Below are 24921 nucleotides of genomic sequence, written 5' to 3'. Positions count from 1 at the left end.
CAGGGGAGCAGGCTAATTTTCAAGCCTCCGATTATCCAGCAATTGTTCTAATTCATGCAGGATCATTTACAGCCGGGACGAGGAAAGAGGACGCCAGACATCTGGAACTTACGAAATAGCCTAGGCGTTTAAAATAACAGAAACAAAAGAAAACTGGCAAGGTATGTGCTAGCCACCCTTGAATGAATGAATGTGTGGTTTTTATTGGCGCAAGGGCCAGGTATGGCCAAAGAGCGCCATGCAAATAGCCACCATTGTTTCGCTCCAAATAGTGGCCTCTTTGAAGGGAAGATACGACGCCGCATGAATGTTGGTTCTGATATTGTGTCATCAGGTTGAAATTTTTGTTGTGTGATCTATGGTTACGGCTTGTCTAACGGGAATCGCAGGAGTGACGTTGTGGCGTATTTAGAGCTGTTGTAATTCATGTAAAAAACTGAATTGGTGGTAAGCAGGTGCCTTGTGTCTTCTTTGCTCATCCCTGTTCTAAGTGGTGCTGTTGCTGTGCATTACCAGTAGCTATAGCTGAGCTTGTTGGTGCATATTCAGTGCATATAAAGGAGTGCGACGCAGAACACGGACGAAGAAAGAGGACGGACGAGAGCTGTAGCAAATAATCCAAACAGCGCTCGTACCATTCTCTTCCTCTTTCCGTGTTCCAGTTAGGGCTCATTTATATGCGCTGTATTGTTGCCAACTTCCTCATATTGTAATTCTAATAAGTTAATGAACTTTACATGAGGAAACCAGGTATACTTGCTCTATATGGGCTGATATGCAGGAAAGAAAGAAAAGGCGTTCCTCCTGAGTTGCCTACACAGAAGCTAAGGCCGCAATACACTGAGAAAAATAGAGATGTGTTGGGATTGCGTCCGTACAGATACCGCTGTGCTAAAATAACTTCGTTAGAACAAAAGTTTTTGTTCTGCTGAAGCCCTATCAAACCGAGCATTTCGGAGACTGAATCTGTGCGAGAATAGCGCGATAGAATAAACCTTGCTGCTCGACGTTGAACTCTTTCCAGTCTCTCAATTAACCCTGACTGATAAGGGTCCCAGATTATGCTGGCATATTCTAACGTGGGTCTAACGTACGTTAAATAAGCTGTTAGTTTTACTGACTGTGAGGCTAACTGCAATTTCCGTCGCAAGAACCAAAGCTTCTTCTCCGCAGTTTGGCATATTTTTGTAACATGGTTCGACCAGCTTAAATTCGCAGATATATGTATGCCTAAGTATTTCAGCACGTCAACCGTGGAAAGCACCGAAGAATTCACGGTGTAATTAAAGTTAAAAATATGATTTATTTTGTTCGTTATGCGCAATACAACAGTTTTACTCTCAATTATTTTCATTTTCCGTTTGTCACACCATTTTTCTATAGCCCTAAGAGCGTCACTGAGCAATTTCTGATCTTCAGTGCTATTAATTTCTTCGTATAGTAAGCAATCATCGGTGAAAACTCGCACCGTGATTCCTTCGTCAATTGCAGAGGAAATGTTATTATTATATACTAAATATAGTACAGGACCTAAGACAGACCCATGTGGGACACCAGACGTTACGTTCAACGGCTTTGATTTAGTGTGTTCCACTTCTACGTATTGGGTTCTGCCCCGAAGGTACGCGGTTATCCATTTTACTATTTTCGCGTTTATTCCCATATTAGTCAGTTTCACAATCAATTCTGCATGTACCACTCTGTCGAATGCTTTCGACAGCTCAAGACAGATGGCATCTATCTGTTTCTTATTGTTTAATGCGCTGGCAAAGTCATGGATTGTTCCAAGAAGCTGCGTTCTTGTGGAAAGGCGCTGTCGCAATCCGTGTTGGTTGGGAAAGAATGAGTTCGCATTTTCGATGTACGTGTAAATTGACTTGGCTACAACATGTGCTAGGAGCTTGCAGCAAACGCAGGTCAGCGATATTGGACGATAATTTTCAATTAGCTGTCTATCTCCAGATTTGTGCACAGGTAAGCCGTAAGCCAGTCGTCAGGGACTCGGCCTTCCGCAAGTGATGCGTCAAACATAATTTTTAAGTAATGCGCAACCCATTCCGCATAACTGCGCAGAAATGCGTTGGGTATGTCATCGGGGCCTACCGATATTTTGACGTCAATGTCTAGTGGAAGAACTACAATTCCCTCATATGAGACTTCAACGTCTGGTATCTCTTCCGAGCGAAGTGATGGGGAGAGTATGGATTCAGTAATGGATTGTGATGGAGCAGAAAACACAGACTGGAAGAACTCGTAAGAAGAAGCAATCACTGCAGGATCAGTAACTACAGTGTTATCAACTACAATGCTATGCGACTCGTTGTCCTTTTTTGACATGTGACGCCAAAATTTATCGGGAGACGACCTCATGAAATCTGTCAATGTTTCTTTGTAATATTTACTTTTGGCTTCAGTGATCATAGAACGCAGTTGTGCAGACAACTCAGTTATTTTTGCATGGTCTTTTGTTACTTTCCGTCTCTGGCGGCTTATTCGACGTTTTAGTTGGATGATGTCCCTGTTGATCCAAGGGTTCCGTTTAGTTTTCTTTCTTTTACGAACCAGCACAAATCTGCTAGTACAATGCAAAATAATATGCTTGAACGATTGCCACGTGGTATTGATATCACTTTGAGAATCAAAATTGTCCAGTGCAAATGACAAGTAGTCAATGATACTTGTGTCATCAGCTTCCAAAAAATTTGGAACATATGCAAAGGTCCTTTACTTTTCTTAATATATATTAACGATCTTCCTTCTTGCGTGACGTCCCGGGTTCGTCTTTTTGTCGATGATGTCGTAATTTACCGCACAATTTCCTGTGATATCGATCGCCAATGCTTGCAATCTGACCTTGATGCAATTGCCTTATGGTGCTCCAAATGGCTAATGTCGCTTAATATCTCTAAAACCAAGTTGATGACATTTAACGGCCGAAAGTCTCGAATTGAAAACACTTCATTAATAACAGCACGATTGAGTCTTCCACTTCCTACAAATATCTTGGCCTTCATTTCCAGTCTGACCTAATGTGGCATCACCATATAAGTTTAACCCTGGCAGCTGCTAACCGTACTCTTGGAATACTTACGCGAACCCTCAAGCAAGCGCCACCACTCGTACGAAAACAGGCATATATCACAATCATTCGCCCGAAAATTGAATATGCTGCAGCAATTTGGGATCCCCATCAGGTGTATCTAGCCTTTAACCTTGAAGCCCTGCAGAACCGTGCTGCTCGATTCATTTTTTCAGATTATTCAACATTCATCAGCGTTACATCTTTAAAAAATCGTGCCGGTTTGCAATCCTTGAGCCTTCGTGGAAAACATTCTCGCTTATCACTATTTCATAAAATTTTCCACCATTCCTCACTTCGTGATGATTTTTTTCAGTCACCGCCGATTATCTTTCCTCGCCGCGATCACCCTAACAAAGCGAAACGCATTTTGTGTCGGTCATCAACTTTCGCTCAATCCTTCGTACCACACACTATCATCGATTGGAGCGATTTACCCTCATACATAGCCACGGAAACTGACATAACCAAATTCAAGGAAACAATTTGCACTACTGTGACGAGCTGTTAAAATGTGTTTCCTTATTAAGTGTTTCCCTGATAATTTTTTGCTTTGTGATTTGTTGCTTGCTCCTGATGTTTTTATGTACGTTGCTTTTTTTTCCTTCTTTTTTGGTTTCTTGGTTCATTAGGATGACTACACTGCCTTGTTGAACGAAAAAAATGTCTTGTAAGTGTTTTTATTTTTATGTATGCTGTACCTGAATGTACACTTGCTTTTCTTGTAACCCCCCCCTCCCCCCCCCTATGTAATACCCTCCTTCGAGGGCCTTTAGGGGTATTGTAAATAAATAAATATGTAACCGCCTCTTTATATTTTCACTTTGCCTCGTTATATGCTATCTGAACGAAGACAACTTCATGGTCTGAGATACCCTCCTCAACCGACACTTCAAACTGGTCGAAGCACCCATCAAGGAATACCCGATCCAGGATAGCTGGACTTTCCCCTGAATTTCGCGTACTTTGACGAACAATTTGTGAAAGGTCATGGGTGAATGCAGTGTCAAGGAGCAAATCGCAGTGTGCCTGTTCCCGCAATTCTGTTGCGAATGTGTCCCAGTTAATTGCAGGTAAATTGAATTGACCGGTTAGGAGTAGTCGGCAGTGGCGCTTTTTGTTTGCTTCTAAGTAACTCTGTATCGACTCTAAGAAAGAAAGAAAGAGGCGAGTTTGGGGGTCGGTAAATTGTACCGAGAAGGACTCGTGACCTTCGAATATTCATTTCACACCAAGGACTTTCGTGTCCTGGGATACCGTTTAGTGTTTTGAATTCAATGTTGTCTTTCATTATTATTGCAACGCCGCCTCCTCGAGACGGTCGATCCCGACGTACTATCTTGTATCCGGGAGGTATTATCTCATTATCTTGAATCTCTGAACGCAACCATGTCTCTGTGATCGTAACAACGTCCGGATCATAATTCACTAAAATGTACTCTAAGCCACTAGTCTTATTCACGATACTTCTAGCATTAAAGTTAACTAGATGAAATTCATGATGCCCTCTCATTTTCGGTCAGTCCTCGCTTACAGCGGATAAAGTACTCTTATTGCGCCTGAGCTTGACTCGACGGTTTTTTTCGTCGTCCCAACTGTAAATATCACCATCAATGAACATTTTATCATAGTCAAGACGCACGCGCTGTCCTTGTTTTCGTTCATCCTGCGCAGAATTCCAAAGAAGCTTGCGTTTGGAAACTGTTTCCTTGCTGTAGTTATCAGCAATGGATATGCCAGTTTACAGTTCTTGTATACTTTTAACTTTTCTCTGGAATCGCAAAGCTTTAGAATAACAGGTCGCGGGTGTTTGCTCTGCCATTTCCCAATCCTATGTATTCGTTCAACTGTGTGCAGAGTTACGTTCAGCTGTTTGTCAAATAAATCGGTAAGCATTTCTGTAGATAGTTCTTCTGTTGTTTCTTTTTCGCCCTCCGGAATTCCGAAAACCATGAGGCTATTTCGTCTGCTTCTGTCTTCCAATGACACAAGCCTATCGTGCAGCGTTTTTACAGACGCGTACAGGGTTTTGTTTGTCTTAGTCAACTCAGCTATCACTTTGGCTTGGTCCCTGAAAGCCTGCACAGTCTTCTCAACTTGTTTTATTCTCTCGCTCAAGGCGGTTAAATCCATTTTGATGGCTTGTTGCCCGTCAAGCAGTCCTTTCAAGAGCGTTGTTGTGTTAGGACCTGGATTCGTATCAATGTCACCAGATAACAACAGACACAGAGAAGCGAATGACAAAGCACTTTTGGGCACGGCAGCACTACAATGAAGTGATTGTCATTCTTGTAACCATAATACGAATAGTAACCAACCTGTTCAAGGAACAGAAGACGAGTTACAGGTGACATGGCTTCTGCGGTGCCACCGTGCCCACTGATGCAGGCTGCTGAATCCGCTGCCTTTATAGGACAGGACGAAGTTCCCGTGATGCTTCCATAGTCTCTGGTGCCGAGGGTGTCGCTGACGGACACTTCCCAGTCGAAGACGGCCGTATCAGGAACAGATCCAACGATGTGCGTGTTGTATGCATTCTCATGGCAAGATGCGCAGATCAACAACACATGTTCAAGCAACAGAAGATGAGTTACAGGTGACATGGCTTCTGCGGTGCCACCGTGCCCACTGATGCAGGCTGCTGAATCCGCTGCCTTTATAGGACAGGACGAAGTTCCCGTGATGCTTCCATAGTCTCTGGTGCCGAGGGTGTCGCTGACGGACACTTCCCAGTCGAAGACGGCCGTATCAGGAACAGATCCAACGATGCGCGTGTTGTATGCATTCTCATGGCAAGATGCGCAGATCAACAACACATGTTCAAGCAACAGAAGATGAGTTACAGGTGACATGGCTTCTGCGGTGCCACCGTGCCCACTGATGCAGGCTGCTGAATCCGCTGCCTTTATAGGACAGAACGAAGTTCCCGTGATGCTTCCATAGTCTCTGGTGCCGAGGGTGTCGCTGACAGGCACTTCCCAGTCGAAGACGGCCGTATCAGGAACAGATCCAACGATGCGCGTGTTGTATGCATTCTCATGGCAAGATGCGCAGATCCACAGCACCTGTTCAAGGAACAGAAGACGAGTTACAGGTGACATGGCTTCTGCGGTGCCACCATGCCCACTGATGCAGGCTGCTGAATCCGCTGCCTTTATAGGACAGAACGAAGTTCCCGTGATGCTTCCATAGTCTCTGGTGCCGAGGGTGTCGCTGACGGACACTTCCCAGTCGAAGACGGCCGTATCAGGAACAAATCCAACGATGCGCGTGTTGTATGCATTCTCATGGCAAGATGCGCAGATCAACAACACATGTTCAAGCAACAGAAGACGAGTTACAGGTGACATGGCTTCTGCGGTGCCACCGTGCCCACTGATGCAGGCTGCTGAATCCGCTGCCTTTATAGGACAGGACGAAGTTCCCGTGATGCTTCCATAGTCTCTGGTGCCGAGGGTGTCGCTGACGGACACTTCCCAGTCGAAGACGGCCGTATCAGGAACAGATCCAACGATGCGCGTGTTGTATGCATTCTCATGGCAAGATGCGCAGATCAACAACACATGCTCAAGCAACAGAAGATGAGTTACAGGTGACATGGCTTCTGCGGTGCCACCGTGCCCACTGATGCAGGCTGCTGAATCCGCTGCCTTTATAGGACAGGACGAAGTTCCCGTGATGCTTCCATAGTCTCTGGTGCCGAGGGTGTCGCTGACGGACACTTCCCAGTCGAAGACGGCCGTATCAGGAACAGATCCAACGATGCGCGTGTTGTATGCATTCTCATGGCAAGATGCGCAGATCAACAACACATGTTCAAGCAACAGAAGACGAGTTACAGGTGACAAGGCTTCTGCGGTGCCACCGTGCCCACTGATGCAGGCTGCTAAATCCGCTGCCTTTATAGGACAGGACGAAGTTCCCGTGATGCTTCCATAGTCTCTGGTGCCGAGGGTGTCGCTGACAGGCACTTCCCAGTCGAAGACGGCCGTATCAGGAACAGATCCAACGATGCGCGTGTTGTATGCATTCTCATGGCAAGATGCGCAGATCCACAGCACCTGTTCAAGGAACAGAAGACGAGTTACAGGTGACATGGCTTCTGCGGTGCCACCATGCCCACTGATGCAGGCTGCTAAATCCGCTGCCTTTATAGGACAGGACGAAGTTCCCGTGATGCTTTCATAGTCTCTGGTGCCGAGGGTGTCGCTGACGGACACTTCCCAGTCGAAGACGGCCGTATCAGGAACAGATCCAACGATGCGCATGTTGTATGCATTCTCATGGCAAGATGCGCAGATCAACAACACATGTTCAAGCAACAGAAGACGAGTTACAGGTGACATGGCTTCTGCGGTGCCACCGTGCCCACTGATGCAGGCTGCTGAATCCGCTGCCTTTATAGGACAGGACGAAGTTCCCGTGATGCTTCCATAATCTCTGGTGCCGAGGGTGTCGCTGACGGACACTTCCCAGTCGAAGACGGCCGTATCAGGAACAGATCCAACGATGCGCGTGTTGTATGCATTCTCATGGCAAGATGCGCAGATCAACAACACATGTTCAAGCAACAGAAGACGAGTTACAGGTGACAAGGCTTCTGCGGTGCCACCGTGCCCACTGATGCAGGCTGCTAAATCCGCTGCCGTTATAGGACAGGACGAAGTTCCCGTGATGCTTCCATAGTCTCTGGTGCCGAGGGTGTCGCTGACAGGCACTTCCCAGTCGAAGACGGCCGTATCAGGAACAGATCCAACGATGCGCGTGTTGTATGCATTCTCATGGCAAGATGCGCAGATCCACAGCACCTGTTCAAGGAACAGAAGACGAGTTACAGGTGACATGGCTTCTGCGGTGCCACCATGCCCACTGATGCAGGCTGCTAAATCCGCTGCCTTTATAGGACAGGACGAAGTTCCCGTGATGCTTCCATAGTCTCTGGTGCCGAGGGTGTCGCTGACGGACACTTCCCAGTCGAAGACGGCCGTATCAGGAACAGATCCAACGATGCGCGTGTTGTATGCATTCTCATGGCAAGATGCGCAGATCAACAACACATGTTCAAGCAACAGAAGACGAGTTACAGGTGACATGGCTTCTGCGGTGCCACCGTGCCCACTGATGCAGGCTGCTGAATCCGCTGCCTTTATAGGACAGGACGAAGTTCCCGTGATGCTTCCATAGTCTCTGGTGCCGAGGGTGTCGCTGACGGACACTTCCCAGTCGAAGACGGCCGTATCAGGAACAGATCCAACGATGCGCGTGTTGTATGCATTCTCATGGCAAGATGCGCAGATCAACAACACATGCTCAAGCAACAGAAGATGAGTTACAGGTGACAAGGCTTCTGCGGTGCCACCGTGCCCACTGATGCAGGCTGCTAAATCCGCTGCCTTTATAGGACAGGACGAAGTTCCCGTGATGCTTCCATAGTCTCTGGTGCCGAGGGTGTCGCTGACAGGCACTTCCCAGTCGAAGACGGCCGTATCAGGAACAGATCCAACGATGCGCGTGTTGTATGCATTCTCATGGCAAGATGCGCAGATCCACAGCACCTGTTCAAGGAACAGAAGACGAGTTACAGGTGACATGGCTTCTGCGGTGCCACCATGCCCACTGATGCAGGCTGCTAAATCCGCTGCCTTTATAGGACAGGACGAAGTTCCCGTGATGCTTCCATAGTCTCTGGTGCCGAGGGTGTCGCTGACGGACACTTCCCAGTCGAAGACGGCCGTATCAGGAACAGATCCAACGATGCGCGTGTTGTATGCATTCTCATGGCAAGATGCGCAGATCAACAACACATGTTCAAGCAACAGAAGACGAGTTACAGGTGACATGGCTTCTGCGGTGCCACCGTGCCCACTGATGCAGGCTGCTGAATCCGCTGCCTTTATAGGACAGGACGAAGTTCCCGTGATGCTTCCATAATCTCTGGTGCCGAGGGTGTCGCTGACGGACACTTCCCAGTCGAAGACGGCCGTATCAGGAACAGATCCAACGATGCGCGTGTTGTATGCATTCTCATGGCAAGATGCGCAGATCAACAACACATGTTCAAGCAACAGAAGACGAGTTACAGGTGACAAGGCTTCTGCGGTGCCACCGTGCCCACTGATGCAGGCTGCTAAATCCGCTGCCGTTATAGGACAGGACGAAGTTCCCGTGATGCTTCCATAGTCTCTGGTGCCGAGGGTGTCGCTGACAGGCACTTCCCAGTCGAAGACGGCCGTATCAGGAACAGATCCAACGATGCGCGTGTTGTATGCATTCTCATGGCAAGATGCGCAGATCCACAGCACCTGTTCAAGGAACAGAAGACGAGTTACAGGTGACATGGCTTCTGCGGTGCCACCATGCCCACTGATGCAGGCTGCTAAATCCGCTGCCTTTATAGGACAGGACGAAGTTCCCGTGATGCTTCCATAGTCTCTGGTGCCGAGGGTGTCGCTGACGGACACTTCCCAGTCGAAGACGGCCGTATCAGGAACAGATCCAACGATGCGCGTGTTGTATGCATTCTCATGGCAAGATGCGCAGATCAACAACACATGTTCAAGCAACAGAAGACGAGTTACAGGTGACATGGCTTCTGCGGTGCCACCGTGCCCACTGATGCAGGCTGCTGAATCCGCTGCCTTTATAGGACAGGACGAAGTTCCCGTGATGCTTCCATAGTCTCTGGTGCCGAGGGTGTCGCTGACGGACACTTCCCAGTCGAAGACGGCCGTATCAGGAACAGATCCAACGATGCGCGTGTTGTATGCATTCTCATGGCAAGATGCGCAGATCAACAACACATGCTCAAGCAACAGAAGATGAGTTACAGGTGACATGGCTTCTGCGGTGCCACCGTGCCCACTGATGCAGGCTGCTGAATCCGCTGCCTTTATAGGACACGACGAAGTTCCCGTGATGCTTCCATAGTCTCTGGTGCCGAGGGTGTCGCTGACGGACACTTCCCAGTCGAAGACGGCCGTATCAGGAAAAGATCCAACGATGCGCGTGTTGTATGCATTCTCATGGCAAGATGCGCAGATCAACAACCCATGTTCAAGCAACAGAAGACGAGTTACAGGTGACAAGGCTTCTGCGGTGCCACCGTGCCCACTGATGCAGGCTGCTAAATCCGCTGCCTTTATAGGACAGGACGAAGTTCCCGTGATGCTTCCATAGTCTCTGGTGCCGAGGGTGTCGCTGACAGGCACTTCCCAGTCGAAGACGGCCGTATCAGGAACAGATCCAACGATGCGCGTGTTGTATGCATTCTCATGGCAAGATGCGCAGATCCACAGCACCTGTTCAAGGAACAGAAGACGAGTTACAGGTGACATGGCTTCTGCGGTGCCACCATGCCCACTGATGCAGGCTGCTAAATCCGCTGCCTTTATAGGACAGGACGAAGTTCCCGTGATGCTTCCATAGTCTCTGGTGCCGAGGGTGTCGCTGACGGACACTTCCCAGTCGAAGACGGCCGTATCAGGAACAGATCCAACGATGCGCGTGTTGTATGCATTCTCATGGCAAGATGCGCAGATCAACAACACATGTTCAAGCAACAGAAAAAGAGTTACAGGTGACATGGCTTCTGCGGTGCCACCGTGCCTACTCTTGCTTCCTCTGGATTTTTGATGCCAAATGGGAGAGCGACGACCCGAGAAAGGCGCTCGCCCAGGGTTATAGCCCTGGATCAGGGACGATTTTTTTTTTCAACTGTGAGAGTTTCTTTCTGAGAACCAGTACGAGGTTTCCTTTGTACCTTCATGTGGATCGTAATGTTCTCGTTCTATGGGTTTACCTTCACTTAGCGGTATTCCGCACAACTAATATGATAGGTTGTTACTACAGCCACGTGAACACTCTAGTCTAAAAAGCTGGCACGCTATGCAGATTCTTTAACCCGGGTTCTTTAAGAGCCCTATATAAGTTCACGGAGCACCATAGAAGCCGCAGTAGATTGTGCAAGTACATATAACGTGAAAGAATGTTTTGCAAGGGATTGCTTAAACGGTTCTCCGGAGAATCGCTTGTCGCGCTATGTAAGTACTTGTAGGTGGTGGTGCCAAGTAGGTTAGAGTCAGCAACAAGCTTTAGGCTGCTCGCAGGGTCATTTAAGTTTTGTTGCGTACGGGCACTCGCACATTCGGGCGCTACAAAAATTCTTAAGTAAATATGCAAGTAAACAAGTAAACGAACCTGCGTTTTCATTTTTACCTATATTTTGATATTGAGAAGCGAGCCGGACTTGAATTTCGGGCAGCGTCTTCTGCGACCCTTTCATGTACTCGAGCCTCTTAATGTACCTAACTATATCCTAGCTTTGTCTGGACACTTGCGCCACCAGTGGCGCCACCATGCTGACCCTCTAACGGCGCATCACGCTTGGCTAGCACACGCGTAGGATCAGAGGTTTTTTTTTTCAGAGACGCGGAGGCACTTTGGCTGAGAAAAAAAAAGGGCGAATTGAAAATGACGCACCACCACACTACATTCCGTTGCCTTGGTGGCGGAGCAAAAGCCACGCTTACAAGAATGCGACAGCTGGCGCATCATATCCCATCACATAAACTTTCTAGCGCATCGCATGCTTGTAAACGGGGCTAACGCGCTAGAAAAGCGCGTCCCATTAATGCACCAGGCAGGGGTGGATTGAGACGAGTAAATACACAATCGCAGTGCTTTGGCGATAGCATCGCATTAGCAATTCTCAATACAATTCTCAATAATTAGTGCTCAATACGTCTTACTTGACCAAGAGGCAATAAATTTCCGAAGGCTATCAGGGAAGGTGCTGATCCGTGCTCCCTACAGAGCTGCAGAAAATAGAACCACTCCCTCTCGGCAATCAGTCGCAGTATTATTGCGATAACACTTATATGAATACTCCAGGTGCATTTCAGTCGTCGGCGTCGCGGTGAGATTCCGTATAAAGTCCAAGGGCGATAAAATCGCCGTCGTGCGCCGTATGCTGTATGTGCGAGTGGAAGCCTGTGAGGGTGAGCCGGCGAACGCGGTTCAATATCGCGTGCGCGAGCGAGAAACGCGGGCCGGAAGCGCGCCCTCTCCTGTCGCGCACCAGGCAGGGGGGCCAGGAGAGGGAGGAGCGGCGTTCTTCAGCGGTTGCTAGGGTGTATCAATGTCCTACTCGCGCACCGCTCCGTACAGAGTGGAAACAACCGCGGCGTCTACTACGGCGTTGGGTGTGCGATTGGCGAACACCGCAGGGACGCGTTGCGGATACTCGTGCGTATTGAAAGCGATATGCGACATGGCGAAGTTTGCGTACCCGCGGGCCTCATCTTCAAAGCGATCTGCGATGTTTGCTGAGTGCGCGTAGTGACGGTAGCTTCGAATGCGCAGTGCTTTCGACATTTCGTTCGCGTTGAAGCGAGAGATGCACGACGGCCAATTCGCTTGCTGCGGCTGCGATTCCTCACTCTAGCATTCTGACAGCGAGATTCCGCGCCCATCGAGTGAGATGTGTTTATATTTGCCTGTGCGCGCGTGTCACCATGATTGTCAATTTAGTTAAGATACGTTGGCGGGCTAGTTGGTTTGAATTTATGATAGAATGCGGAAGCGCGACTGAACGTGGACTTAGGAAGAAGCAGACACACAAAGACAGCGCTGTCTTTGTGTGTCTGTTTCTTCTACGTCCTCGTTCAGTCACGCTTACACATTCTATCATTGTTAATTTACTTAGTAAGCGAATCTTTACAAGCTTATACGTCCGCTATAACTACTATCCTTAGTTCGCATAGCTATCCAGTAATTTGCTATCGCAATCGGTGATTCGCCTTTCGGCCGAAACTGCGACTCATTTTTCTGTCTGCAAGGCTACAGCAGACTTGTCGGTCTGGACCATACGAAAACATTCGGCTGCTTCACTCAGAGCGCCGCGGTCCAGCACAGACTGATCAGCCGCGCCTTAAACTTCGAGGTCGGGGCTCGACCAAGATGTGGCGAAATTCCGGTCACTTGTCCGAGTGCTGTGAGGGGAACATAAGGCTCAGGTTCGGCAGTCTTTTCTTAGCTCCAATCATGAGAGGGCTCCGCTTCACTCCGAACCAAGTTGGAGCGCCATCGGAAACATGTCTAATTTCGGATGGCTACATTCAACCGTATACAGCAAAGCTGCTGGGAAATTCAGTAGCCATTTCCATGTGGTGGCATGCTCGGCACCAAATGTCAATCAAGGAACAGCCAAAGGCCGCAATTTCTGCTTTGAACCGTAATTATCAATGATGATAAAACTAAAGACTCTGTTGCGTATATCTGATTCGTATAGACAACTTAATTGTGGTTTTTCTTTTTTTTTATATGGTAAAGCACAGTTGTTTTTTCTCACGTCGCATTTTTTTACCGTTACAGTTTCTACGGCCACAGGGGTAAAAATTGACGGTGTGGTCAAGCACCGCAGCTTGCGTGAAAGCCATCACTGAGACGTCAGCATAGAGGCCCCTGGTGTTTCTGAAAATGAGAGAACTTACTCACACAGCTTCGCTGTATCTGATTAGTCAGTAGGTCAGATTTGCATACATGGGCCAAGGATGTTGCTTGCGACAGCACTTACACGGACTGTGTAGGCGCATTCGCCCTGTCGCTGTTGACGCCACGGTCGTCCTGCTGCCCCCCTATCGATGACTCAAGTGTCACTTGCGCGCGGAGGCGTCGAGTGCCTGCAGAGACGCAGAATGTGTTTGGCTGCAAAGAAAACGACAGAGCTGTTATAAGTGAACGCACAGGTTAAGTCGCCTCGGTTGCTGAGCAAGAGCAGTGTTCTGGGGAGAGGGGGGGGAAGGGTATTCTGTAAGAGTCCACCTAGTTGACTGACCATTTCAACCGCCGCTGATTGGCTGGGGACGCTCGTCTCCTCCTCGCTCGCACCGCTCCATCCAACTAGCAGCGCCCGAAACTTACAGAATCTTACAGAATACCTATCCAGCTTTCTAATGCTGGCGTGGCCGCGCAGAATAAAATAACGTTGGCCTTCCCGCTGAGATTTTGTTACGATAGCAATTATATGGGCACCCCAGACAAATTTTCGCCGTCGTCATCGGCATTGCCGTGCAACTACGCGTATATCTAAGTATATGTATGCTGTACGTTTATGCATGCCGCACATGACCGCGTATGAATCCTATACTTTTCAACCCCCAGGATGCTGAAACCAGGTCTTACGTTCTTTAATAATTTATTCTTCGGAATTTCGTTAATGCCAGCCCGCAAACAAAAGTCACGATACAGAAAAATCACAGTGCGTGACATTTAGGGCAAGTCTTCTCGGAAAATTAAATAATAAAAATGCAACACAATATCAATGCCGACACCCGAAAGTGACGTAATCTTACTGGCGCGGCTGTTTACGGGACTGTGCGATGCCATTACAGGTCCGACAAGGCGTGTTATTTCACTCCGCTCAGGCAAAAACTTGGCGCTTTCATCTGTCGGCCTCGTCTCGTCCGTCGTCGAGGTGCGCTCCATAGAACGCCACTTGCTACCCTCCTTGAGCGCGCCTGCGTTGTGACACTCATGTGAGAGATTGGGGCTTCGATTCCTCAGCCCTGCAGAAGTTGCTTCGCGTGCTCAGTCGAGCCAACACGTCGCACCCACGTATACTATTTTATTGCAGTAGCAATTATATGTACAATCCAAACGAATGTTTGCCGTCGGCGTCACCGTGGGGTTTCGAATTTGTTAGGCACATCCAAGTTATATGCTTATCTATGGCGTATTGAGCGTCATATTCCTGCACTATTTAATCGGTAAAGTGATTCCAACCAGGTCTCACGTTCATGGCTAAACTATTTCTTACATTTGTAACAACGGCAACCCACAAACAAATATCACGAAACACAGCATTCTCAGCGCATGCCTGTTAACCTAACGCTTCCAAAGTACATATTCTCAGTTACAAGTTGAAAGCGATGTAATTTTACTGGCGTGCCGCTCCTTATGGCCAGTGTAGTGGCGTCTGTGCGATGCACCTTATGGTGCATGTAGCACCTTATGTAGCACCTTATGTAGCACCTGTAATGCACCATTACAGGTGCTACAGGCCTGTTAAATTTTTTCAGGATGCTAGAAATCTTGGCGTACCCACATGTGTGGTGTCCGCGCTAGTCGGACCCGCGCGTAGTCAGTATACCATTCGAGAAGTTGAAACGCAGGGCTGAAACCTTTTCGATATGTGCGCCACCTAACTCGCCATGAAATCTATAGTCGGTGCATTTGCTTTTTTTAACAAAACGCCCTTTTATGCTACCCAGCGCAGAATTAACTGAAATGCCCATGTATTTCGTCCCGCCCTTTGCACAATAATATCTCCACACTTTCATTTCACTTCATTTCAAGTACATACGTCTTGCAGTCTCACCGCCTACAATTCGTAAATAGGAATATGGGCTGTAAAGTAAGCATTTAAAGAGTTTATTAGTGTGTTTTTGTTAACTAGTTGGTTATGCATTTCAATTTCACTAGATTTGCCACCGACGATTTCTATACATTCCGTTAAAGTTAAAATATTACCGCGTATGTACCAGATGCAATCTCAAAACAAAAATGTTCAGCGCGAATTAGACAAGGACGTAATAGAGAAACATAAAAACAGGACGAGCGCTAACTTTAAACTGGGTGTTTATTCGCTTGAAGTCTAATGTATGTGTGTGCAGCTCATTGGGAGATCGCACAAAACCTTTCAAAATTGAACTTCCTTTTCCAGTAATGATACATATATAGCGATGGCCTGCTGACGCAACTACGTCCTTTCAAATTGATAACGCCTGTGTTCACGTTTAAGCTTATCGCACGCTCGTTTTAAAACCATGCTGTTATGCAAAAGTGGAATGAATTTGCACTGTTTGCAGCCAAAGGCAACGTGTCCACCAAATTGGTTCTTGACAACCAGCTTGCGCTCCCGCGCACGCTCAATAAGACACGTTCTCGTTTGGCCTATACAGGGTGTCCCAGCTAACTCTAGCCAGACTTTCAAAATATGCGAATGCCATGTAGGTGCAGAAAACCAAGTGAATGTTGTTTGTTGTCACAAGCTAAGAGAAACTCAAATTATTTTCTTTTCCTAGCACATTATTAGATAATTATACCTAATTTATCAACTTCTCAAATATAGATTACATGAAAAGTGACAGTGAGAAAATTGTAGATCGACACGAAAGACTTGCGATACAGATTTTTGTTGCTCAATACGTGGCACATAAAGTGCTTTCCTGGGCGTAAAAGAAGCCCTCAAACGCACGCAAAATTGGCACGCGACTGGCCGCTCGATGTAATTTGCGTGTATTCACGGGCTTCTTTCACGCTCGGAAAAAAATATTTATCTAGCACGTATTCAGCAAGAGAACAGTGTATCGGTAGTTTTCCACGTTGCCCTGCAATTTTCTCATAGACACTTTTCATGTAACTATAACATTTGAGAAGTTGAATGATTAATTAGGACTGCGAGCAATAAAAACAGCGCTGAAGAACAGGACGAGCAGAGGGACACAGACAACAGCGCTAAACTCTGCTCGTCCTGTTCTTTAGGGCTGTTTTTATTGCTCGTAATCATAAACCAAGCAGCCCAAGTGCGTACTCTTAATTAGGACTACTTAATCATTTAGGTAGATTGAAAAACAATATATTCTGCTTTACCTCCGCTGCGAGTAGGCCCTGTATCTATCTTCGGCATCGGCCCACGTAAGGTCGTTTCATTCCAGCAGGGCCACGTCAATCACGGCGCGTACTCGGCGGCACGAACGCAGGTGGCGTCTGACGCGGACGCCGCAGGAGAAGGCTCGAGTTTTCTGCCGACACACGGACACGACCCCGGAAGAACCTGCACTTAAGAGCTTCGCTGTAATATCGCATAAAATGGGCGCCGAATAGCACCCATAGAAAATTCGATATTTCTTTTAGTGTAAGAATCACCGTTGTCGCAGGCAAGTCAAACCGCTTGGCTCGGTTAGTCAAGCGATAGTATTGCGCCGGCAAGACCCGTGTTACAATTTCCAACTTGTATGATGGCCTTTGCAAATGTTTAAAAGCAAAAAAAAAAAGCCAAGGAGAAGCCGGTCAGGAAAGGTGAATAAACAAAACTGCAAGCCATCCCTTATTCGCGCCAAATTTCGCACAGTGTGGAGTAGACAGGAAGTAAGTACGAAATAAACGTAGCTTTTGCTGCACCGCGCAAGTTCTGACGCGTTTGTTCGACAACTGAAAAAATCGCGCATGAGACGTATGAGCGCAAGCACGTTTTGCAGTTCACCAAGCGAGCTAGTGAAGTTGCGTACAAGATTTCGTCATGTTGCGGTTAGATCGATATAGACCAAACGGGCACGTGTCTTACTGAGCATGCGCAAGAGTACAAGCTGCCTGTTAGGAACCAATTTGGTGGGCAGCTTGATTGCATTGTAAACAGTGCAAATGCAATTCACTTCTCCATAGCGCCACAACAGCACCAATCGTAGAGGCGCATCTTACCAATATGGAAAGGAGCGGCCGCATCAGCACGCCAGTACTCTCACTATCGGAAAAAGAAGTTGAATTTTGAGAGGTATCGTGTGATTTTACGATGATGTGCTCACACGTATATCTGTGACTTGAAGTGGTTAAACAGTCAGTTGAAAATCAGCGCTGGTCGTGTTCTCGTGAGTCTCTATTTCGTCCGTGTCCTTGTCCAGTTCGCACTGAGGATTTCCGTTTCCCACGAACCAACTGGCCTATTCCAACATTATTCTGCAATGTCCAGCCCTCTGTGGCTGCAGAACGCTGTTCCACTGCATTGCTTCCTTGCTAATCGCATTAGCGACGACATTCATCTTGAGAAGGGCTCCGGCGGAATTGTTTTATTGCGATAGCGATTAAATAGGACACTCCAGGCGAATTCTTTCCCTCTTCATTAAAACTTCTTTCTGGGCGAGTTGGTGCATACTTGATATAAAAATTATAAACCGCTTCTGTCCCGTCCTTCATACTTTGTGGGTGCATGTGCTTGCGCTGTAACAATTTTTATTTTCCCTCTTCATCGCAGTGATGTTCCGTACAAAGCCGGAGTGCGATAACATCGCGGCCGCGCGTCCTTTGCTGTAGGTGCTAGCGCAGGCTTGCGAGGGCAAGCCCAGGGGGAAGGTGGTTTGATGCAGCGGCGTGATCTCGAGTGCTCAATAAAGAAAGGCAGGGAGGGTGCGCGCCGTCGTCACACGTGCGCAAAGGGGGAAGCGCGGAGATCTGCGCGCGCTGGTAAGAAAGGGGGGGGGGGATGACAGGTTAAGGCGCATCTCTTCTAATGCGGCTGCAGTGGCTGAGAGCAGATACGCGTCCCTTATTAACGCGACAGTGTTAAGGGGCCTGTGTCGCAGGAAATCCGGCGTCGGCATCCGGCGTCCCGCGCCCAGCGTCGGACGGCGCTTGGGCGAAAATAATTTCAGACCACGGATACTCAACTACGCAGGCCCTTCATGTGGCGCAAGGAAATTACTGAACTAATTGAATTTCTCAAGGTAAAATACGTAGGAAAATCATAAAGTACGACTTACCGACCACCTACATACATGATAACGGGGGATTGTAACTTGAATATACGAGAAAACATTGATTACATAAAACACATTGCACATACATAATAGTTTTACTAATATACATAAAACATAATCAAGTAAGATGTGTTCGTGCAAGCCTGTGTGCGCGTGACAACGTGCTCGTTAATTTATTTAGTAAGCAAATGTTTATAGCACTCTATGCAGCTGATAAACCTACTAGCCTTACTTCTTGTAGTTGCCTAATAATTTGCTATCGCAATGGATGCTTCGCATTCCTGGGTAAACTACAACTTTTTTGTGTCATTACATAAACCAGTCAGCTTTCCCACAGATATAATACCCGTACTTATGGATGGAAAATGCTGCTACACATAGTACATGTTGCTCATAGTATAAGCATTTCGACACCTACAACAGTACCGAGACATTAGGTGTGCAAGCCAATTAAAAAAAATAAACTAAGGGGTGTTACGTGCCAAACTCACTTTGTGATGAGGCACGCCATAGTGGGGGACTCCGGAAATTTGGACCATTTGGGGTTCGTTAACGTGCACCTAAATCTAAGTACACGGACACTAACGATGAAAACTGCTTGCAAAGTGTACAACACTAAAGGTCATAGAAATATAGATTACCGAGGCCGCTCGAAGAATTGGCTTCTTGAATGCTACGTGCAAAGAATGCAAAGAATGCTACGTGCAATAAATTAGTTACAGCAAAACCTGCGAATGGCAAAATATGGGTTGTTTCCTCTTGGACCCGAAATCATAAATGAAAACGCCAAGGAGTTGTGTGCAATATTACTGCGAAATATTACCACGGAGTATTGTGATTATAGACGGGGGGTGTGGGGGAGTCTCGGGAATACGTTGCGCCGAATCCACATTTCTACCGCCGATAGATTGCGTTCAGTCACTTAAAGTAAAATGTTCAATCCAGCATGCCGCGCTAATTCATTTGCTCTCAGGCTGGCTTAGGACAGCTTGTCAGAAGGCATAGAGACAGGCACTCTCCCTTGATTGAATTATTCACGCAGTCAGCGTTACAGCTTTCAAAATCCTGCTCCGTCCCAGTAGAATATGAGAATGTGGACAACAAAAAAAGACTGGCACTCTTATATCATAACGATCCTGGCCTCGCGTGCTACGCGCTACGAATTTTAAGCTCTACTGTATATCCGGCAAAAAGGTAATGAAAGATTCCTATTTTCTGTCAAACGCTCGGTATGCGGTGGTCTTCAATGAACCTCTTTGATGTCGACCTTCATTGGGCAGATACTACTTGCGAATTTTCTCGTAATGCGGACCGAGTTGTGAAAGCAACGCTGGGCAGGGAAACGCCGTGCAAACGTTATGTACTTGCATCAGAACACTGAGTTCCGAGCAACTGTGTGTCAGAAACCGTGGCTCTCTCCTTAGGTAAAGTAGGCCTTTTCAACTGCTCTGAGTGATTGAGGTGGTGTTAAAAGATAACTTTGAACAGCGACTAGAGAGAGTTCCGATGAAACGTGGAGGTGTCCATCTTGAGCCAGACACACAAAAAAAAAATATAGAAGACAGAACGTCATACAACTCTTAAAATTGATTATTCTGGGCTATCGCTTAGATTATCGCAGTTTTAATGTTTAGCCGTCTTGTGATTATGAAGCTGACACTTCGAATACATCCACAGGTAGCGCGCGACTCCATCGAGGCGTTGACTATGTGAAACTGCATCCTGAGCTATTACTAGACCTACTAATTCAGCGATCGCAAAACGGTGTTCCGTTAGTTTGGAAAACGCGGAAAAACAAAGGACGCAACGCGTTTGTAACGACAGCTCTTGTTGCATAACAAGAGCGCGCGATGAAGATAGAGTTAAAGCGATGGTGCTACATATACATGAGTGTTGCGAGGATGGCGCCTGTAATGGCACATTGTAGTGGACATATCGGTGCAGGGTTTCATTCTCGGAATATATTTTTAGTAATAACATATTTGGAACTGATTTGGGTGTCCCAAATCAAGTAATGCTGGAGGGCACACGAAAGTAACTGTTTCATCGTATTTCCGAAGGCGCAGTTGAAACGTTATTGATGAACTTTGTTGTCAGAAGTCGACTTGGGAGGCCATGCTGGCTTGATGGTCAGTAATATGACACTGTGAAGAAATCTAACAGGGACACAGGGCCACAACAGAAAGGCAGGGACACAAAAGAAAGAACGACAGACACACAGCTGCTTACTTTCAACGACAACATCTTTTGAGACTAGCTGTACTTATACCTTAGTCCAATGCGTCACAAAAGTAGTGCTGCTTAAAGTCAGGGGGGGGGGGGGAAGAGGGGAGGCCACCCTTACATTTTTAAGGAGGAGCTCGACCCCCTCTTGGTAGGCCTAGTGTATCACTGCGTAACCACTACTAAAGGTACTACCAGTAGTGCCCTTTGTGGGGAAATTGAAATTAACGAATTATTGGTTGCTGTATATATATATATATATATATATATATATATATATATATATATATATATATATATATATGTATATATATATATATATATATGAGTGTGTGTGTGTGTGCGCGCGCCCGCACTATAGCGGTCGCCACCCCACAAGGAGCTCCTTCACTGCCCTGCACAAAACCGCATGCGAATACCCATTCCATGCGAAACTGCCCAATACAAAACAAAAATAACAATTTTCTAAAAACTTACACAACCGCGAGCAATCACAAAACATTGCCATATATTTCATTATGACATGCAACTATCCAGGCGTGCACAGGTATTCAAGTTTTTTAACCCACAATTACATGTGGTATGCTGATAGAGTGGTCAGGGAGCGTGAATATCTTCTGCTTCTATGATATCTGTTTTTGGGACGATCCTGGCTAGGATATAAGAATAAGCCGGTCCCGAAAAAACAATTTCGTTGGTGTAAGTAAGCGCTTGGTGTTTGTAAATCATTCCTACGCCCATGTACCCGTGTTGCGCTGAACTTTATCCCACTATAACAGGTCCGAAAACATCTGGAACAAAAGCCTGCAGACCTATTTGTGCGCTCAGCAAAAGAACAAATTAATGCAGACTACTTCTATCGCGGCACTGATTGTAAATAAGGTTATAAATGGAAGTTTACTTAGCGAAGCCTCCCAGACGTTCCTGGCTGCCGCGGCTGCTGTTTTGCCGAATAGGCATGGGCCTCACATCGCTGAGCTCTTGCACGTGAGGCCACGTTCGCGCCATAGCAGGTGCACGCGCAAGCTTTGTTTAGGTCGTGGAGGCAGGAATAAACAAACAAAAAGTAATAGTCAACTTTACTTCTGTCTTTGTGTCGCAGTTCTATCAGCATACATATGTCCTCACCATTCTTTTCTCGACGAACTTCCTCGTCTTCTTCGTGACTAAACTTCATCGACTTCTGATCATGCATTTGCAGGAACTGCTGTGTGCGGATGCTGGATGTCTTAGATTGCGTGAACGGTGCAGCTGACAAACATAAGCATTGCGTCACAATAAGGTGGATAATTACAAACATTGCATTAGATCAGATGCTGCATAGAAGGCAATAAAGAGAATTTTACACATCGCACTTCGTTTTACAGCCGTTAGCTAACTTCACCAAAGCTTCGCTTCCCAGAGATTCTAACATGTGCGTTGAAACTGCGTATAAGTGTATTTATTTCGCGAGCCTGAAATGCACGCAGATAACTGCGCAAGAAAAGACAGCGATGTCTGAAGATGTCACATTCGGCTGCTCAGAAATGTGCGTGCGCAGGATAAGATCTTGACGATTCATGCACTCCTAGTCTCCTACGCGATAAGAACAGTCGACCCCAGTAACGGCGATTTCATTAAAACAAACATTCAGCTATTACGAGCCGTTTATCGAGACCAAAAATTTTGCAGAGTCATGCAGTTGGAGACGCTCCCACTTATTACGATCCGGTGTCTTCTTCACATCGGTGGCAACAAACGGAATGAACCGCGGTGCGGCGTCGTCTCAGTGAGCCCGGCAGAGAGAGATAAAAGCGCAGAAGAAATGTAGCGGAAAAGCACTTCGCTACTCGTGTAACTGCGACTTCTGTAAGTTACATGTTCTTAACCCTTTACTGCACAATTTTTTCTTTTGCCATGAAATAATTCATGTCGTTGCAGGGAACCATAACAATAGCTGTACTAACAAAAAAAAATATCTTCAGTGGACTTTTACAGTTTGTATTGGCAGAAAAAGGGTACGTTGCATATTTGCAACAACGTGCACATAAAGAAAAAGTTGAGGAAAGCCCGGCTGATTGTGTTTAAAAAGGTAACATTTATTTACACGACAATCAGCAAGGGGGAACACATCGTACAATAGAAGGCTATTTCACTTGCTTGCTTGAAAAGGTTGGTTCTATACCTTGAGGTGTAATCCGTAAGTAATGAGAAACGGTGGACTCATTTTGTAGTGTGGTACACAAAAAAACAATTGCTCTTGTTTGTGGAACAGAGATGCACTCCACACTTAACGCAGTAGCTCATGGAGATTCCTGTGCAGCCAGGAAGCTGGCAGCGCTGCCGCTTCTTGCTCCAAAGAACCCAGTGACCAACCTAAGGAAAGAAATGAAAATAATGAGCACTGAGACAAAGCTTCCTAGATGAGAAATAATACATGATCTAGCCTGACATCCTGAGTTGGAGTTGATGGTCCTTTTTTTTTTCTTCTCATCACAGGCTTGTTCTATTGACTCATTGTTAGGCCTTCCTCGCTTTTTCAGCGCCGTCTTCCCAGCCTTGCAGAGTGATGCAGCCAGGTCCATGTTGAACTCAGCCAACGGAAGTAGCCTTTCAGTGTACTGATCGCGTTTTTTCATGATGTTCCTCTTGTAAAGCAACCAAGCATTTACAGCTGTCAAGTGAAGGATGTGCAGAAAAACACGAAAATAATGTCTTTTCGACTTAGGTAGGGACGATAAATGGAGATGACGGAGTTCAAAGGGTCGACGCCTCCCATGTTTTTGTTGTAGATGGTGATCACTGCAGGGCATGGTATCTCACTCTGCGCTTTTTTTTTGGCGATTATACATTGATGCACTTGTAGCAGGCTGTGTTCCAATAAAGGAGGAGAGCAAAGTCACTACTCGGGTATCTTGCTACCTTGTGCATGACAGTTCAATTCCATCCACAACTGCAACCCTCTCTTCAAAAATGTCCTCTTCCTTTTTTTTTCATTTCCTGCTCGCTAGGCAGGCTCACTGCAGGGACCCGGTTTGTCCGCACAGTACCAATGCAGTGTACAGAGTATTTTTCTAGGTACACCTGCAAACTTGGGCAGTTGAAATATAGGAATGATAGAAAGCTGAGCTAGTTGGTAAGGATTCATTATGCAAAAAAGAGATGAGGCGTGCAGACAGGACACAAGAGTAGAGAAGTGGACAACACGAACGCCGACTATCCACTGAAAGGAGCACTGAGGCGAAAAAAGAAAGAAGACACAAAACTCATCTGCGCAAGCTCAGGAATGGTATCACCAGGTGTCAGTTGGGTACACGTGCGAGTTGAAATAGTTGTCGAAGTACACTTTGTGGCGTACGCCTCTCGGAGTCATTCTACTCAAGCGAACAACATTTTCACTCGCTCCACAGTCAGGCTCTCCTGAAAGTCTTTGCGCCGAGTTCTCCTGTCTGGTATACACCTCCAATTTGTAGGAGAAGCCGCTTACACCGGAGAGCACGAAAACATTGTAATCCCATTTTATGGGCTTCTTGGGACAGTACTGCTTGAGGGAGCTTCTACCTTTGAAGGGTATGATCTGTCCATCAATCGACAGATGCTCTTCAAGAGGCACAAGCGACAACTGATCATTGATGGTATCAATGAGAGGACGCACTTTCGTATGCCGATTTCTTCCTGGCGCGTCCTTTGGGCAGAGAGTACTATTGTCAATGAAGTGGGTGTTATGCTTCAGTTTTTCAAAGCGACCCACAGGAAAGTTGTCAGCCACTTGGCTAACCCTGGTTTCTGCACTCCAGTAGCACCTCGACTTCTTCATTTGAGTGATCGACATCCACATGCGGCACGTCCTAATAAACACTTCCGGTGGTACAACACTTCTGCGGTGGTACAAAGGGCCTGACTCACGTCTCTCTGGAGCGCATACAAATTGCTCTGATCTGCAATTAGCCAATTCAGTGAGCCGTGGAAGAGAAACTTGAAGTATTGGAATGGTGTCTCTAGTTGTGAAATGTACTGTTGAAGTTCGCTTTGTCCGGAGAACTGAACTGTCTCCGGATCTCTCACTAGATTGTCCTTCTTCCAAATGATCTTTCTCCTAGCTTGTATAAA

The 24921-nt window shown here is 46.8% G+C and overlaps 1 pseudogene; it reads right to left on the bottom strand.

Moving 5' to 3' along the window:
- Nucleotides 1–23033: 23033 nt before the first annotated feature.
- LOC126534421 (piggyBac transposable element-derived protein 3-like) lies at nt 23034–24649 on the bottom strand (annotated as a pseudogene).
- Between the last annotated feature and the right edge of the window lie 272 nt (nt 24650–24921).

This window comes from Dermacentor andersoni, chromosome 6, assembly GCF_023375885.2.
Source record: "Dermacentor andersoni chromosome 6, qqDerAnde1_hic_scaffold, whole genome shotgun sequence".
Classification (NCBI taxonomy): Eukaryota; Metazoa; Arthropoda; class Arachnida; order Ixodida; family Ixodidae; genus Dermacentor; species Dermacentor andersoni.
This window is presented reverse-complemented; position numbering and strand designations above follow the sequence as displayed.